We start from the raw sequence: 5,975 nt of genomic DNA, 5'->3' as shown, positions 1-5,975 counted from the left end.
CAACTTCTAAATAGGATTAAAGTTAACACTGATTTATTATTATTGTTTATATTTATAGAACGATTGAATAAATGTTTATTGACGTCGTTTATATCAAAGAGTTAGTAAACAATGAGCTGGTTGATTTTAAATAATAATGTTTTTCAGCCGATTTAAATCTCAGGTGACCGACCTTTTTACAACGCATTCTCCTCCATTAGATAGCAAAGTGTCTACAAAATAATTATTTCTGTGTGATAGTAATTTTTGTACCTTTGTATATCGATCATGCCGGATTTAAATTACCCTTTCATACAGAAAGGGAATTTGATTTTAAATTGTTTTTTTATTATTTATTTAATGTAATTTACAACTGTACAAAATAATACAATAGGTAAATATGTTGTATGTTTCATATACACTTGAAAATCTTGGGAAGGAACCACCCATTGGTGGTACTTCAAACATTAATTTAAATTAGAAGGTCCCGTGGCCATCTTCTTTTCAGACGCCTCGGAAGATTTTCAGGAATTGTTAAGGATGAAAGATTAAGAATTAATGGGTTAGGATGGTTAAGGAGTTTGGAATGAAAAGACGCATATCTGTTTTGGGTCAAATCTGCAACGAATGGGATGTGAATGAGTTTATTTGTAACGTAATAAGGAGCATCAAGGATTTTACGTAGGATTTTTTAAATTTAATTAATAATATTAAGAATAAAAAATTGAAAACCTTATGGCCGGTGGCGTGCCAATTCCTTGGATTGGTTATCCCTGATTTATATTGATATTATTTATTACCGTTACTGTTTAGGAGATGTTTAACTTATTTGTTTATTAATTCTATTTATTCTGTCTTGAGGAATCGATATGTGCATATTTCCTCATGATTAATTAGTTATATTACCAAAGATTGTTGTTTTCTTACTTAGCTCATTAGTCAATTATTTCTAATTGGCTCTTTAATTGTGAATTACAATTTGTAATTTTTAAAGCATTCCTTTCTTTAAAATAAAAGCGTAGGTTTCAAAGGAAATCATTGCTTGATGACAGAAGGGCCTATTGATTAGGAGGGTACTTCCGGAGGGATTGGAAGGCCTGCAAACAAGGGGAATTCCGTCAGTCTAATCCCCATTTGCAGCCCCTGCTGAATTTTATTGAATAATAAAACAATTTATTCTTTATATAGTTAATTCTATATAGTTTTCATCACTGTACTCTCACTCCCTTTCCCCTCTTGAAATCACTCTCTCTTAACACTATTTATATATTTATTTAACATTAATTTGTAAATTAAATAATTTAATTTGTTATGTATTTAGGCTCCTAATTTTTTAATTCATCAAAAATCTTGAATCTTAACTTTTCTATAGATATAACTTAGAAATGAGAACGGGGCAAGGGAGGCCTCTATAGTTATAGTACTCAAACGACTTTTAAAGATGGCGCAGCTAATTAATTTACTGAGTATTAGATTAGCCAATGTTCTTACCTATTAAATTGTTTATAAGTTTTAAATATTGTTGAAGTGATTTAAATGAAAATGGTTCTTTAATTTAATATTATTTTTTCTTCTCATCGATTAAAAAATACCCAAATAAGTTCAATAATTTTGGATTAAAAACAGCTAGATTTCGAGGTGGGTTCAGTCAGCATGGGAACCCCTAAACCCACTGGACCAGCGGTCATCAATGTGGGTACCCAAAGAGTAAAAATATAACAAAAAAATATTTAAAGCAAAAATACAGTGCATTCCAGCATTAATGCAAAATTGTGTTTTTCTAACTTCCTACATACTCAACTGCTTTAAGGATAATTATTGCGGCAATTATATCTTTTAGCTCGAGGGTGCCGTGATTATTTTTCCCCTACATTAAGGGTAACGAAAAAATTTTGGGAACCACTGCACTAGATTTCGTTCGTTTTATAAGTATTACAAATAAATAAATATAATGAAATAAATATATTACATAAATATAATGTAATATATAAGTTCACACTTTGGCATTAAAATTATTTTGAGAATTAATAATAAATAGTTTGCAGATTGAAATGTTCTCCACTATTTATATAAATACTGAACATCTGATTAAACGATTGATTTGTTAATTAGGAAATTGATTAGCTGGAGGTGAAATTAACAGACGTTCGGAATATATAAGATTGAAATTTATTAGAAAAAATAATGATTTGTGTATATAGTAGTATATGTATTAATAAGAATATAGACTGATTTTAACTTCTCTGCAACCCAGCTGACCTTCATCTATTAAAATTTAGTTTTTATTCGGAGATTGCTAATGGAAATTGGTATATTAACGCTACAAACCATGAAGAGTCCAGGGGTGCAGTACTTGGTAAACAAGTGCTGTACTAGACCTACGGTTGTGCAAGGATGTGATTTGATCAGAATCACGCTTGGGAGCCATATCTTTTTCCAATTAATGGTACCCTTTTCATCAGACTAACTGAACCCAAGGGGGTTCCCGAACACACTGGGCTGACTCACGGTTACAATGAAATAAAATAATTATCTTCCACAGCCGGGTCCGGGTCCTTGGAGTTAGTAGCACAGTGCCTTACCACTGATCTACCCGCTCTCACCATATTTGAAATATATTTTAAAATTTTTAAAGTCTTTAAAAGTTGGAATGATTGAAGCGCATGGTGATTTGCCATTTTTCTTTGGAATTAAAAAATGGTTATTCCCATGGTATTGTATTTCTCGTAGCATAGGTCATTAGCTGATTCAAGGTCACCGCCATATTTTTATTAATTGATGGACACATCTTATCATCTATGTTTCGATATAGCGAATATTGAATATTTATTAAATAGCTACAAAAGAAATACCAAGAAAGATCATTTTCTCGTGCATTCAATTATTGATTTTACAGTATATTTATAATTTTTGTTTACGCTTTGATAATATAAACTATTTTTTTGCATTGTTTCAGTTATTATTATTTTCTGTATTGTGAAACTGAACCAAACACGTAAGAGTTTGGTTTTTCCTAATATGGTTGGTTATGTAACTAATCTTTTCATGGACTCAATCTCTATCACCATTAGACGCCTCGCCTCCTTAACAGCTTATTTATTATTATTTTTTTAAATTAACATTTAAATAGCAAAAAATATATGCGGTGGGAACTTTTAGCATTGGCAGACAGAAAGCCGAAGGCCTACCTTAAGGGAAAGTGAGGAGGCCCGCTCTATTGATTTCCTCCTTGGGGTCATTGCCACGGTCCCTATTGCCACGTCACGGGGCTCTAGCTCTGTCCACCATGTCACTGTAATTGTCCATCTTAACAAATTTGAAGGATCGCCCGAGAGCTTCAAAAGATAAGTAACGAATCCGAACTAGACATTATTCATCTAGATAGATGAACGAGAAATGTTATTTCATGCATATTAAATTCGAGTGGCGATATATGTTTGTTCAAGAATAAAGTATCTGTTTTAGTCTAAAGGATTCGATGTTTCTTAGTTGAGGAGTTTTCTATCGAAATTAATACATACACTTTTCATATATAACAATTTTTTTGATAAATTAAAGTTCTACAGCAAAAGCTAATACAGTTTATTTCAAAATTTAAATTTCCCCTGTCTAATAGGTGCTAAACTCAACATTTTCAACAAAAATTTAACTTATCTTCTTGAGATGCTCTCACAATAATGTTTATATAACTTTACAAAAGCGGATACATAGACTTTATATAGAAAATTATACAGAAAAGAAAGCTGGGGAATTTTATTTTTTACTACGTATTAGTCGTTATGTTTTTCCAAACTTTCTAATTGTGTTCGTTGAGAAATATATAAATAAATAAAAATAAAAACGTATATATTATATACATGTATGCAGTTTAAACAACAAACCCCATAGAGATAAGCCTAACTAGGAAGTAAGGTTTTCATTTATGATTGATCTAGTCGTATGTAGCAACCTCCTACTTAAGAATTAATATTTTATTAATTAAAAATTAGTCGTAGAAGTAATACAGGTTAAATTTTAATTAATTATTATTATTATTATGATTATTAGTAATTTTAAGTTTTATTGGGGACTCATAAAGCCCCAGACTGTAAATGTCAATATTCATTTCTCGGGGCCGCCTCGTATTAAATATTGACTGACTCAGGTGAAAATCGAACCCATAACCAAGCACTCTAGGACACTCGCCCCAACATTCTCAGCTGTCAGTTGTTCAAATGATAATAACTGTTTTTATATAACGGAGGATTGTTATTAATTTATTTACAATAAGTTGATAATATATTTTTTTTTATTGACAAAAAATATTGTTCCTTGTAAATGTTATCAGTACTCTATTTAACCGACAGTCCAAACTCCTTTACATTGAGTTCAACAAATGAAGTACTGCTGTAAGTAAAAAAGTGATAATAGGAAATTATACTACTAGCAAGATATGTATTAAAACCTATTTATGCAAAAATTTGTGTTTTATTGTTCCAGTACGAAAAGAAATGAGATTGTATTAAAGTATAACAAAATTTTGATTTGTATATACTATGTACTAGATGCTACAATATGAAATTCATATTTTAAAATTAATAACCAATTGAAAAATAAAAAATGTTTGTTAAATTTTACCAAAAAATCCTTAAATAACTCCTTTAGAGTTAATGCTAGAAAAACCTAATTGAAACCAAAATTGTCCATCAACTCTAGACAGCTCCCTTAATTCTGCGAATGGTGGTAGTTTAATCTAAAATATTTTTCGTTACATCAAATACTTCTTTCGATTCTTGTAATATATATTTAATATTCTTGTAAAAATTGTCTACCAATACAATTTTTGTTTTTGTTTTTGTAGAATTTATTCCTATTATCCTACATGTTCCTAACTACGTTTTCGTAATTTGGAGCTTATCTAGAAAAATATAACCATAAAAAAATAAATAAGGGACGATTTTTATTCTTGGTGTATTTTAAATTTGAAAAACCTAGGAACGTAGATCCAAAAGTAAAATAAATTCTTAAAAGCTTATGAAAATGGTATTATTTTGTGATTTTTTTTTTCCGTTTCGTGACTAAGCCATTTTGTAGATTTGATTTTTTTTAAAGTCTGAACTTTCTGTGATTTATGTTTCACTTTTTCAAAGGAAAAGAAAGGTTCTGCGACTGATTTTTTAAAATATAGTATAGGTTTCCCACGGGCTCTGGTACCGCACTGCAGTGCGTGTTGAAGTAATTTTAAAATGGATTTAAATTATATTTTACCTTTTTAAAATCCATAACCAAACTCTGCCCTTCAAAGAAGCATAATTTACTCATTGAAGTCTCATAGATGAAAAACAGGCATCTTATTCTGTTTTATATTGTTTTTATTACATTTGTTTTTGGTTAGTTATTCCCTTTATTTAGAAGTTGACATTTTTTTTTTAACTTAAGAATAGTTATTTTTTAAAGATAAGGAAATCGAGGAGTTGAGAACAATAGAATGTTTACCAGTATTGAGTGTTGTAAACCATCTGTTTTGGTTATTAAGATAAACAGTCTCACTCTATTTATTATTTCTTACCTTCCCATCACTTTTGAGAACCGTGAATACAGCCAGCTTATTACTGAGATCGCTTAGCCGACTGAAAATTTTTACAAGTTTAAAGTTGTTTAACATAATTTATTAATTAATTAATAATTAAAATAATATATTAACTTGTTAAACCCATTGTTTAACTGAAAGTTTAACATTTTTCTGTACTTAAAAGTGAGTGTAAATTAATTTCTATTAATGCTTTATTATGTAAAAATGATGATTAGTATGGCGATGGTCATTATTAGACACCGAATTTTCCTACAATAGCATCTTTTCTCTGCCTTCAAATTCCACCAAACCTCGACAGAAATTAGAATAATGGAAAAAACGTTCAAATAACACCAATTTTCATCTTGCTCAAAATTACACCTTTTTGGAGGAGGGGGTTCCAAACTTTTGCACGTTTTATTCTCTATGGGATAAATTTTGTTGC

The sequence above is a fragment of the Halyomorpha halys genome, unplaced genomic scaffold (assembly GCF_000696795.3).
Source record: "Halyomorpha halys isolate HHAL.00 unplaced genomic scaffold, Hhal_1.1 Scaffold1169.1, whole genome shotgun sequence".
In the NCBI taxonomy this organism is placed as follows: Eukaryota; Metazoa; Arthropoda; class Insecta; order Hemiptera; family Pentatomidae; genus Halyomorpha; species Halyomorpha halys.
This window is presented reverse-complemented; position numbering follows the sequence as displayed.